Genomic DNA, 13,787 nt, shown 5'->3' on the forward strand with positions numbered 1-13,787 from the left:
TTGGCTAGCATGGAAAAGTCCCTGATGAACTTCTGATAATAATTGGCGAAGCCCAAAAAGCGCTGCAGGGCATGAAGACCACTGGGCTGGGGCCACTGTAAGACAGCCGAAACCTTCTCAGGATCCATGGAGAACCCATCAGCGGAAATGATGTAACCTAAGAAGGTTACCTGGGATCGGTGAAATTCGCATTTCTCAAGCTTACCGAACAGCCTGTTCTCTCGTAACCGTTGCAACACTCGTCTGACATCCATAATGTGGGCCTCCATGGATTCAGAATATACCAAGATGTCATCCAAATAGACCACCACACACTGCTGCAACAGGTCACGGAAAACATCGTTGATGAATTCCTGGAAGACTGCGGGCGCACTGCACAACCCAAAGGGCATAACCAAGGATTCATAATGACCGGTCCTGGTGTTAAACGCGGTCTTCCACTCATCGCCCGCCTTGATCCTTACCAGGTTATATGCCGCCCTCAGGTCGAGTTTGGTAAAGACCGTGGCCCCTTTGAGGCGATCGAACAGCTCGGAAATCAAGGGTATCGGGTAAGCGTTCTTGATCGTGATGCGATTGAGACCCCTGTAGTCGATGCAAGGCCTCAACTCACCGCCCTTCTTTTTCACAAAGAAAAATCCAGCCCCTGCCGGGGACGAGGATTTGCGAATGTGTCCGCGTGAAAGCGCCTCCCTCACGTACTCCTCCATGGCCTCATTCTCCGCTACCGACAGTGGATAGACTTTGCCACGAGGAGGAACGGCACCGGATTGTAACTCTATGGCACAATCGTATGGGCGGTGCGGAGGTAGGGCAACCGCGCGCACCTTATCGAATACATCCCGGTACTCTTCGTATTCAGGAGGCAACAGAGAGTCCGAGGAAGTACACAGCAACTTGACAGGCCCCTGGATGCAACTAACCCCACACTGCGGTGACCACGAGAGGATCTCGACCGATCTCCAATCGAAAGTCGGGTTATGCTTCTGGAGCCAGGGGTACCCCAAGACCACCGAGTAGTCACTGGAAGGGTCTCATGAGTCACGTGTGGCGGCAGAAGGGGTCTGCCGTCTATCGCCTCAAGAGCCAGTGGGGAACCTCGAGGCTGCAGAGAAATGGAATTGGCGGCAACGAACACTCTATCAATGAACAAACCACCAGCACCAGAGTCCACCAACGCCTGGGTCGTCACCGAGCCCCCGACCCAGGAGAGGACAACCGTGATCAGTGGTTTGTCAACACGGGAAACCGGGGATGAGGAGACTCCACCCAAGATCTGCCCCCGACAGGACCTCAGGTGCGAGCGTTCTCCCGGACGGTTCGGACATGCCAACCGAAAATGCCCACCGAGACCACAGTACATGCATCGGCCCTCGTGTCTCCGGAGTGCCCTCTCCCCCTCGGACAGGCGTGCAAACCCCCGCTGCATGGGTTCACCCCCAGACAAGTCATCCCCAGGAGGCGTGGGAGGAGAGGGAGGCACGGGTGGGACAGCAAACGTAGGCGCCAATCTGTTAGGAGACCTCCGCAGGCTCTCCTTAAAGGAAGGTCTCTCCCTGAGTCTGGTGTCAATCAAAATCAGGAAAGAAATAAGAGACTCGAGCTCCACTGGTAGGTCCTTAGCTGCAACCTCATCCTTCAAGGCATCCGAGAGACCATGAGAGAAAGCAGCGACCAGAGCCTCATTATTCCAGCCCACCTCTGCTGCCAGGGTACGAAACTCAATGGCGTATTCAGCTACGGATCGTGAACCCTGTCTGATGGACATAAGGAGCTTCGCAGCAGAGGCAGCACGAGCCGGCACATCGAATACCTTCCGAAGAGAAGCAACAAAACCGGAAAACTCGGCAACCACCGGATTGTTGTTCTCCCATAAAGGGCTGGCCCAGGCCAAGGCCTTGTCCGAGAGCAGCGAGATCAAGAAGCCCACCTTTGATCTCTCAGTAGGAAAGGCATGTGGCAGCAACTCGAAATAAATGCCCACCTGGTTAAGGAAACCTCGGCACTGAGTTGGCTCTCCCCCAAAGCGCTGTGGAAGGGGGGCAGAACCGGTCATACCCCGAGACACCGCAGGCGCAGCAACAGGTGTCGGGGTAGACTCTGGCGTAACAACCGGGGCGGCAGTAGGAGCGGGCCCAGGAGCGACAACCGACCCATCGGCAACGGAAGCGAAATGAGCCGTGCGTTCAAGCAGGGTTTGCAACGCCTCAGCGAACCGACCCAACAGGTGATCCTGCTGATCAAGTCTGGCAACCAGCGTAGGTAGCGAGGATGGCCCTGTACCGTCAGAATTCATGGCTTGGTCCTAATGTCATGGAACCATGAACCAGACGTACAACAGAGATGAGTGGAAATAAGAAGGCTTTATTGGAAATCAAGCCGTAGCAAAAGTCCAAACGGATGGCTAAACCGAAGCAGGGTCTTGCATAGACAGAGGTCAGGAACCAGGAGGGTGGTCAGACGAAGCCAGGATCAGGAACCAACGGGGTAGTCAGACGAAGCCAGGATCAGGAACCAACGGGGTAGTCAGACGAATCCAGGATCAGGAACCAACGGGGTAGTCAGACGAGGCCAGGATCAGGAACCAGAAGCAGCAGCAGTCTTAGAAGCATGTGAACACAGGAGGACCAAGCAAGGAACTGAAGCCACAGACCTTCTATATATATGAGCTAGGCATCCAGCTCCTCCCAGTGGGAAGGAGAAGCCGCAGGGTGGGAGGCTACAAGAAACCCAGAAACCAAGATGGCCACCAGCACATGTCAAACGAAGGTAAGACCATGACACTTGAGGCTAACTGGCTCAAACCACTCATCGGTTTGTTGTTCAAGGCCCGTCCACAGCTCCTGAGCGGTGTGGGGTCTGTTCCCCAAACAGATAAGTTTTAAAACTGCCTGCTGTCGTTTACCCCTGGCTGTGCTGAAGTTGGTGGTAAAGGTGTTACGTTGACCGGATGAGGAGCTGGTAGAGGATGAGGAAGCAGAGTAGGAGGAGGAAGCAACAGGAGGCAAACTGAAGTGCCCTGCAATACTCAGTGGTGGAAGGACATGTGCTAAACTGCTATCTGCCTCAGGCCCAGCCGCCACTGCATTTACCCAGTGTGCTGTTATGGAGATATAACGTCCTTGACCGTGCTTACTGGTCCACGTATCCGTAGTCAGGTGCACCTTGCCACAGATGGCGGTGCACACCTGATTTTGTCCCCTACTTGGTTGTGCAGGGAAGGGATGGCTCACCTGGAAAAGTAGTGGCGGCTGGGCACGACATACTGTGGGACAGCCACCGCCATAAGGCCTTTAAAACTATCCGTCTCTACCAGACGGAATGACAGAATTTCAAAGGCCAGTAATTTAGAAATGATGGCATTCAGGGCTAGGGATCGCGGGTGGGTAGGGGGGTACTTCCTCTTCCTCTCCAGCGTTAGGGAGATGGAGAGCTGAACGTTTCCGTGGGACATTGTGGAGATGCTTGGTGACCCAGGTGTTGGTGTTGCTGGCAGATCCTCTGTTTGCGGGGTGGCAGGTGGCACTGTCACTCCAGAGGTGGATGAAGAGGCCGAGACTACAGCAGAAGAGGAAGCAGGAGGAGCCAGAGAACTGTCTTGGTTTTTGAGGTGTCTACTCCACTGCAGCTCGTGCTTTGCACTTAAAAGCCTGGTCATGCAGGTTGTGCTCAGGTTGAGAACGTTTATGCCTCGCTTCAGGCTCTGATTGCACAGCGTGCAAACCACTCGTGTCTGTCATGGATGGTGTAACAGAAAACAAGAAGTTACAAGTAAGGATCCGACTGGCTTGATCCGAAACTAAGGAACAAAAGGGTGACCCCTATTTAAGCCCTAAAACTCTCCCTGTCTTCTCAGCCCATGCAAAGATCTCTATGATAGAAAATTGCACGCCCTCGTGCCTCGGCTGTATGACACCTGAACACCCTATAATAGTGAGGGGACACGACCACCGTCTCCCTACACTTAATACGGAGGGAGTCAGGATCACCTCGTATCAAGGCAACAGGAAAACACAAATAAATGAAGAGACTTATCTGTAGAAGTATGAGTTGCAGCTTGCAGCATGAGCACACTCCAGGAAGTTGTATAAACCGGAAGGTGAGGCAGTATGGGGAGGAGATATATAGGGAGGCAATCACTGCTAATAGATGACAGCTGGGAGAGGGAGGAGAGATGTCAAAACGAAAGCAAAACAAAATAAGATCATGCAGGAGGTACTGAAGAGCGTCTATCAGAACTTCTCAAAGATCTGGTGGGGACAATACCCCTCCTTCTACGAGTGGACTCCGGACACTCAGAGCCCACCTTCTCAGGATGGGACCTATAGAATGCCCTGAGAAGACAAGTGGACTTAATGTCCACCACTGGAACCCACATCCTCTTCTCAGGACCATAACCCTCCCAATGAACGAGGTACTGAAGAGAACCGCGGACAATGCGAGAGTCCACAATCCTAGAGACCTGAAATTCAAGATTACCATCAACCACAATCGGAGGAGGAGGCAAAGAGGAGGGTACAGTGGGTTGGACATAAGGTTTTAATAGGGACTTGTGAAAAACATTATGGATCTTCCAAGTCTGAGGAAGATCAAGACGGTAGGCAACGGGATTGATGACGGACAAGATTTTGTAAGGCCCAATAAACTTCAGACCCAACTTCCAGGAGGGAACCTTCAATTTGATATTCTTAGTAGACAACCATACCAGATCACCAACATTCAGGTCCGGACCAGGCACACGTCTCTTATCCGCCACACGCTTATATCTCTCACTCATGCTCTTTAGATTATCCTGAATCTTTTGCCAAATAGATGACAAAGACGAGGAGAATCTCTCCTCATCAAGTAAACCAGAAGCCCCCTCTCCAGAGAATGTCCCAAACTGCGGATGAAACCCATATGCACCAAAAAATGGTGACTTATCAGAGGACTTTTTTCTTTTTGTTTCTTTATTACTCTCAAAAAACTGCCTGAATCTCCTAGAGGGACAAACATTTGCCAAATGATTTATACCTCCACAACAAAAACAAACCCTCCTCTGAGAGCTGAATCCTCTGTTGTCAGAGACAAGCAAACCCAGCTGCATGGGCTCCTGCTCAGAGGGGATTGAGAGAGACTGAGACCCCTGCACACTGAATGAGACCGCCCCACTGTCCCTGGACTGAGTATGACAGGAAGGAGTGATCTCTCCTCTCTCTCTAAGACGCCTGTCAATACGAACAGCCCGAGACATGGTAGAATCCAAGGAGGTAGGTCTCTCATGAAAGGCAAATGCATATTTCAATCCCTCTGAAAGACCATGGCAAAATTGACTTCGGAGTGCAGCATCATTCCAACCAGTATCAGCTGCCCATCTCCGAAATTCTGAACAGTATATCTCTGCGGACTGCTTACCCTGGCATAAAAGACGCAATTTAGATTCAGCCAGAGCAACTCAGCCAGAGCAACTCATCGGAGGGGCCGTGCCCCCACCGGCAGCGAAAAGGCCCAGGATTGAGCGTTATCCCTGAGTAGCGAGATGATGATCCCCACCCTCCGCTCCTCATCACCAGAGGAATGGGGAAGTAGGCGAAAATGGAGTTTGCAAGCCTCTCTGAAACGAACAAAATTCTCACTACCCCCGGAGAACGTATCCGGAAGCAAGATTTTAGGCTCAGAACAAATTCCATGAACACAAGCAGAAACGGTCACCTCAAACTGAGAGACAGTTTTCCGGAGATTTGCTACCTCCAGTGAAAGACCCTGCATGCGGTCAATCAAGGTTGAAACCGGATTCATGCTTAAGACGGTTTTGGCGGTTTATAATGTCACGGATGGTGTAACATAAAACAAGAAGTTACAAATAAGGATCCGACTGGCTTGATCCAAAACTAAGGAACAAAAGGGTGACCCCTATTTAAGCCCTAAAACTCTCCCTGTCTTCTCAGCCCATGCAAAGATCTCTATGATAGAAAATTGCATGCCCTCGTGCCTCAACTGTATGACACCTGAACACCCAATAATAGTGAGGGGACATGACCACCGGCTCCCTACACTTATTACGGAGGGAGTCAGGGTCACCTAGGATCAAGGCAACAGGAAAACACAAATAAATGAAGAGACTTTACTGTAGAAGTATGAGTTGCAGCTTGCAGCATGAGCACACTCCAGGAAGTTGTATAAACCGCAAGGTGAGGCAGTATGGGGAGGAGATATATAGGGAGGCAATCACTGCTAATAGATGACAGCTGGGAGAGGGAGGAGAGATGTCAAAACGAAAGAAAAACAAAAGAAGATCATGCAGGAGGTACTGAAGAGCGTCTATCAGAACTTCTCAAAGATCTGGTGGTGACAGTGTCTTGGAGCTGGATTTGGTGTTCTTGGTCCCTTGCTGCGGTGGGCAGTAGCAGGCGTACTGTCTAGAGGAAGGCCGCTCCGCTTTTGCACCCTGCTCCCTCTTCTGCTGTGCTGGTGGCTTTGTGCGACCACCGCCTCTTCCTCCGAACTACATAGGTCACTCGCATGACCTTGATTCCATGTGGGGTTGAGGAACTCATCGTCCTCCACATCATTTACCACCCAGTCTTCACCCCTGCCTTCCTTGTCGGTCTGCACACTTTCGAAAGCCCCAGCAGTTGGCACCTGTGTTTCGTTATCATCCGAGACGTGCTGCGATGGTCCTCCCATGTACAAATCTTGAAAGATAAGTGGTTGGGCATCGGTGCACTCAATATCTTCCACTTCTGGAGCAGGGCAAGGTGGATGGCCCTGGGAAACCCTGCTAACAGAGTCATCAAAAAGCAGAAGAGACTGCTGCACGACTTGGGGCTCAGACTGCTTGGCTGATTTGCAGGGGGGTGAGGTGAAAGACTGATGGACATTGGCTGCAGGTGCCAACTGTGGTCTTTCAGCAGGAGACTGGGTGGGAGACAATGTGAAGGAACTGGATCCACTGTTAGCAACCCAATCTACTATCGCCTGTACTTGTTCAGGCCTCACCATTTGTAGAGCTGAATTAGGCCCGACCAAATACCGCTGCAGGTTCTGTCGCCTACTCGCACTTGAGAAAGGGGTTTCACTTGTGCGTGTAGCTGGCACAGATCGACCACATCCTCTCCCTGCAACAGGAGTTCCACCAGCAGCACCACAACATGGGGCACGTCCCTTATTTGACGCTCTCCTCATATTTAGGATCTTGCCCTAAATGGGTGTTTAATTAATAGTAGAATAGAACGACAGTATGTAAAGGGTGTATCTCACACAGCCTGAAGCAGACTAGGACTCAATTAAAGATTTGTTTGCCCAAAATGGCTGTATTTCAAATGCCTGAATCAAACCCCTGTATGTAGAGGGTGTATCTCACAAGGCCTGAACCAGTGTAGGCCTAAATTAAATATTTATAGATAAAAAGAGGATCCCCCTGCGCTCCTATTAGATTGCTACGTGTCAGTCTGCCTGTATAAGGAGAACCTGCTGCTAGGTGTCTGAGAGGGAGCTACTGTTCTCCCTAATTTAATATATAAGAGGAAATTATATCACCAGTAGGTGATGAAAGACACAAGTGCTGGTGCACGGTAACGATCAGCTAGTCCTTGGAGTTTGCACTGTTACCTGGTGTCCTTCTGACTCACCAGGTAATGTGCTGCTAGGATGGTAAAGACGGTTAGTCAATGGTTAATGCTGCTGTAGTCCCTACCCTCAGTACCTTGCTGGTTCTTTGCTTCAAAATGATCCCGCCGTCGGTGCTCAGCTGTGCTGCTTCTTCTAGGTTCCTTTTATATAGATGTTAGTATCCTTTTGGGATTGCGGCACTCTTCTTGTTCTCCCGTCAAACGACAGCGCGGCCCCGGCCGGAAGCACGCGCAGCGTGAGGGAGTTTGATCCGTTACCCGGGAAACCTGCCTGCGGTGACGTCACCTAGTACGAGTATAGTGGCCTCCGTAGGACAAAAGACCGTAACCTACGCGTTTCAGAGCCAAAGCGGGCTCCTTCGTCAGGGTTAGTCTGCACATTGTTCGTAGGAGGTTTAAATAGCTCGTCTGGTTTCCTATGGCAACGGATAAACACAGTTCTTGGAGTGGAAGTGGTGCCGATATATCAGTATGTAGATTGATGTCTTGATTGTGGTTATTATCCCTATGGATTCTGTTAGGAATTTATTGTTTATTCAGATGCATGTTTTTTGATTAGATTATAGAGGGGCAGTACTTACAGTTTGTTTAAACTGCATGTACTGCTATATGAGGCACCGCCAATCTGTTAATTGTTATTAGTGTGTTGGTTAGTGATTATTTATTACTGGAATGCGAATAATTCTATCTCCTGGTTTAGTCCGCTGGGGGCTAAGCTATTGCATCTAAAGATCCATTTACTTTCGGTTCTGGACATAGTTTTGATGTAATCGCCACCTCTCCTGTCCTGCTTCACTTTTTCTATACCTCCAAAAGTGGATCCTAAAAATTTTCCCTGATGAAATTCTGTATAGTGGCGTGATAGTGGGTGGTACTCTGATTTCTTTTTAATGTTATTGATATGTTCTCTTATTCGGATTCTGAGTTCTCTTTTTGTTCGTCCCACGTATATTTTCCCGCATGGGCACTTGATAAAGTAAATGACTCCTTTTGTATGGCAGGTAATGTAGTCCTTTATTGTGTAATTGCTTTGCGGGGTGTCAATCTGGAATGTCGGTTTAACTTGATGTCTCAAGATTTTGCAATTAGAGCACAGTCTGCAGGGGTAGAAACCTTTTTTAGCACATGTTTTTAGGTTTACTTTCTCATTTTTGATGGAAGGGGCCACTAAATTGGCCAGGCTTGGGGCTTTTTTGAAAATGAAGGTGGGTTTATTGGGGATCTTATTACCAATGATTTTGTCATATTTCAAAATGTCCCAATATTTGTGTATGATTTTTTTGAATTTATTAACCCCTGTACTGTACGTTGTGATGATAGGAATTTTTATATCTTCACTATGCTGAGGGTCATTCATTACTTCTTTTGTCTCAGGTTTTTTGTCTTCTAGTAGAGTATGGCGGTCTAGGCGTTCTACAATTCTGATGATTGGGGTAAGCGTTTCTAATTTGTATCCTTTTTCCGTAAATTTAGCATTTAGCATTTTCGCCTCTTCTTGGTAATTGGTTTGGGTGGTGCAATTTCTACGTGCTCTTATGTACTGGCTATAGGGAATGTTATTGAGCCAAATTGGTAGGTGACAACTGTCCAGAGGGATGAATCCATTGGTGTCTGTGGGTTTATGATATGTTTTCGTATGTAGTTTGCCATTCTCAACAAATATATTAAGGTCAAGGAAGTTAATCTGTGTTTTGTCGTAGGATGAGGTAAATTCTAGATAAAAGTCGTTTTTATTTAAATTAGTTAAAAAGTTGTCAAGGGATGTGGTATCCCCTTGCCAAATAAAAACAATATCGTCGATGAACCGCTTCCAGAGGACCAGACCCGCACCGAGCCTGCCATGGGGAAAGATGGTGAGCTCCTCCCATCTACCCATGTATAGATTTGCGAAGCTCGGTGCGAATCTGGTCCCCATCGCGGTCCCCCACGTCTGGAGGTAAAAGTCAGGTCCATATTTAAAATAATTGTGGTCTAAAATGAACGTAATACAGTCGCCTATAAAATTTATTTGGTCACCTGACATGGTGCTATCCTTATTTAAAAAGTATTCTACGGCTTCACGGCCCTTTGTTTTTTCTATAACTGTATACAGGGCGGTCACGTCAAGGGTGCCCAAGATAAAGTCTGTCTGCCATTGGGTATTTTCTAATATCTGTAGGATGTGTTTGGTGTCTTTTAAATATGCAGGTAGTTTAATTACTTTGTCTTGTAGCATGACGTCGACGTATTTGGATAAGTTAGAGGTAAGGCCCTCTATTCCCAAGATTATGGGTCTGCCAGGGGGGTTGGTTTTATTTTTGTGGATCTTGGGTAGGTAATACAGTATCGGTATTCTTGGAGTTTGGTTATTGATGAAGAGGGTCTCTTCTTTAGAAAGTATGCCCATATCTTTACCTTTTACAATTAATTTGTTCAGTTTGAGGGTGTATAGATTAGTGGGATTGCCTGGTAGCTTTCTATATGTTTTTGTATCTGAAAGGAGTCTTAGGGATTCTTTATGATAATCTTCTAAGTTTAGTATTACTAGTCCACCTCCTTTGTCGGCTGGTCTAATGATGATCTGGTTATTGGTTTGTAGGGATCTGAAAGCTCTGGTCTCGCCCTTAGTGAGGTTATGAGGTCCTTTTTTCTTTTTTTGGTTCATATGGAGGAGGTCTCTGGTAACTAATGATTGGAAAGTAATCAGTGAGTCTGAATATTCTGTAATTGGATTGAATTTAGATATTGGTTTTAAGTTGGTGTGTATAAATTGGTCTTTTGCGATCAGGGTATGATGTGTGTCAGTATTTACTGGTCTGGTGTTCTCTTCATTGTTGTTCATCCTGGTCTTTTGATGGGTGCCCAGATATTTAGAGAATGTTCCCTTTTTTCTTTCCATGGTGTTGGTGTTTGTATTGGTTCCTTGTTTGTTTATTTTAGCTAATTTATCTTTTTTAATAAAGAATTTTTTTAAAGCTAGATTTCGCAAAAATTTCTTTACCCCTATGAAAGCATCAAAGCTGTTAAATTTTGACGTGGGGGCGAATTTTAGGCCTTTGTGGAGGAGGGAGAGTTCTTCCATACTGAGAGGGTGGTTGCTTAGATTGAATATGCCCTCACCAATGTTTTTTTGTTTGAGTAAGAATTTAGTCAGTCCTCGGCCTCTTTTCCCTCTTTTTGTTTTTTTCTTTTTGTTGGATTTCGTGCGTGAAAAAAATCCTTTTTGATAGTTTTTTTTTAAATTGTTTTTTTGTTATTGTTTGTAATAGTGCTATGTGATCTAGTTTGTCTTGGATTCTCTCTGTGTTCTGGCATTTGTTGGCATTGTGCAATTGTAGCATAACTGGCTTTTTCTATTGGCTTGTCTGTATTTCTGGTTTGGGTGATTTCTGGTAATGGGGATTCTACTTCAATAGCCATATCCTCCTCTATCTCTTCTAATAGGGCATATCTGTTTGGTGATAATATAGAGACATTTTCATGTTTTTTATTTTTATTATTATGTTTATCCATAGCATCGTTGATCCTAATTTCCTGTATCAGTGGTAATGGGGTTATATGTATTTTATTGTCTTTATTAATGGTATTATGCTCCTTTGTGGGGCTTTCTTCATGCACTGTTAAATTACTCATGGTGCAGTCGCACCATGTACTGTCAATAGTGTCGAATTTGTCCTCCATTATTGGGCATTGCTCTTGTAGATTGTTTTCTGTAATGGTTTTACTTTCTATTTCTAATTCGTCTCTTTTAAATTTCTTAATTTTTTTAGTTATTATAAGATCTTCTTTATTTTTTATTCTATTTTTTATGGATCTAGATATTTTAATCAGATCCGCCTCTTCTTTGTAGGGTCTTATTTTGTCAAATAGTTCCAATATTTCTCGGCTATTCCTATTTAAGCTGTTTTTTCTCTTCTCTATTATAAATATGACCGCTCTTTTTGAGAAGTCATGGAGCAAGGCGTCCCATTCTTTTAGAGTTGCTGTATCGCCCAAATCTCCATTGAGGGATTTTGATATTTTAAGTCCCTTTGGTATGGTGTCATTAACCAGATATTCTTCTAGGGACGACACTTCCCATAAATCCCTCATTTCTGTAATTAGTAGTTGTTCTAGTTTTTTTTTATATTATTGGTAACCTCCTTTTTATTGTCATTCCAGTTGTAGTTTGGTTTATTGGTTTTTTCTTTCTTATTATTAAAAAATGATTGAACAAAAGTAATTCTTTCTCTCCTGTCGTTCCACAATTCACTCATATTTTAAGGGCTAGATGTATGCTGCAGGGAGATGGTAACAATAGTAATGTAAGGGTTAAAGATAAAAAGAGGATCCCCCTGCGCTCCTATTAGATTGCTACGTGTCAGTCTGCCTGTATAAGGAGAACCTGCTGCTAGGTGTCTGAGAGGGAGCTACTGTTCTCCCTAATTTAATATATAAGAGGAAATTATATCACCAGTAGGTGATAAAAGACACAAGCGCTGGTGCACGGTAACGATCAGCTAGTCCTTGGAGTTTGCACTGTTACCTGGTGTCCGTCTGACTCACCAGGTAATGTGCTGCTAGGATGGTAAAGACGGTTAGTCAATGGTTAATGCTGCTGTAGTCCCTACCCTCAGTACCTTGCTGGTTCTTTGCTTCAAAATGATCCCGCCGTCGGTGCTCAGCTGTTCTGCTTCTTCTAGGTTCCTTTTATATAGATGTTAGTATCCTTTTGGGATTGCGGCACTCTTCTTGTTCTCCCGTCAAACGACAGCGCGGCCCCGGCCGGAAGCACGCGCGGCGTGAGGGAGTTTGATCCGTTACCCGGGAAACCTGCCTGCGGTGACGTCACCTAGTACGAGTATAGTGGCCTCCGTAGGACAAAAGACCGTAACCTACGCGTTTCAGAGCCAAAGCGGGCTCCTTCGTCAGGGTTAGTCTGCACATTGTTCGTAGGAGGTTTAAATAGCTCGTCTGGTTTCCTATGGCAACGGATAAACACAGTTCTTGGAGTGGAAGTGGTGCCGATATATCAGTATGTAGATTGATGTCTTGATTGTGGTTATTATCCCTATGGATTCTGTTAGGAATTTATTGTTTATTCAGATGCATGTTTTTTGATTAGATTATAGAGGGGCAGTACTTACAGTTTGTTTAAACTGCATGTACTGCTATATGAGGCACCGCCAATCTGTTAATTGTTATTAGTGTGTTGGTTAGTGATTATTTATTACTGGAATGCGAATAATTCTATCTCCTGGTTTAGTCCGCTGGGGCTAAGCTATTGCATCTAAAGATCCATTTACTTTCGGTTCTGGACATAGTTTTGATGTAATCGCCACCTCTCCTGTCCTGCTTCACTTTTTCTATACCTCCAAAAGTGGATCCTAAAAATTTTCCCTGATGAAATTCTGTATAGTGGCGTGATAGTGGGTGGTACTCTGATTTCTTTTTAATGTTATTGATATGTTCTCTTATTCGGATTCTGAGGTACTGAGGGTAGGGACTACAGCAGCATTAACCATTGACTAACCGTCTTTACCATCCTAGCAGCACATTACCTGGTGAGTCAGACGGACACCAGGTAACAGTGCAAACTCCAAGGACTAGCTGATCGTTACCGTGCACCAGCGCTTGTGTCTTTTATCACCTACTGGTGATATAATTTCCTCTAAATTAAATATTTATTTGGCCAAAATGGCTGTATTTCAAATGGCTGTATTTCAAATGCCTAAATCAAACCCCTGTATGTAGAGGGTGTATCTCACACTGTCTGAACCAGTGTAGGCCTGAATTAAAGATTTATTTGCCCAAAATGGCTGTATTTCAAATGCCTGAATCAAACCCCTGTATGTAGAGGGTGGATCTCACAGGGCCTGAACCAGTGTAGGCCTAAATTAAAAATTTCTTTGCCCAAAAATGACTGTATTTCAAATGGCTGTATTTCAAATGCCTGAATCAAACCCCTGTATTTAGAGGGTGTATCCCACAGGGCCTGTACCAATGTAGGCCTAAATTAAAGATTTTTTTGCCCAAAAATGGCTGTATTTCAAATGCTTGAATCAAACCCCTGTATGTAGAGGGTGTATCTCACACGGCCTGAACCAGTGTAGGCCTGAATTCAATATTGGTGCAACAAATGGCGGTATTTCAAATGCCTGAATCAAACCCATGCATGTAGAGGGTGTTTCTCGCACGGCCTGAATCAGTGTAGGCCTG

Source organism: Bufo gargarizans, chromosome 4 (assembly GCF_014858855.1).
Source record: "Bufo gargarizans isolate SCDJY-AF-19 chromosome 4, ASM1485885v1, whole genome shotgun sequence".
NCBI lineage: Eukaryota > Metazoa > Chordata > Amphibia > Anura > Bufonidae > Bufo > Bufo gargarizans.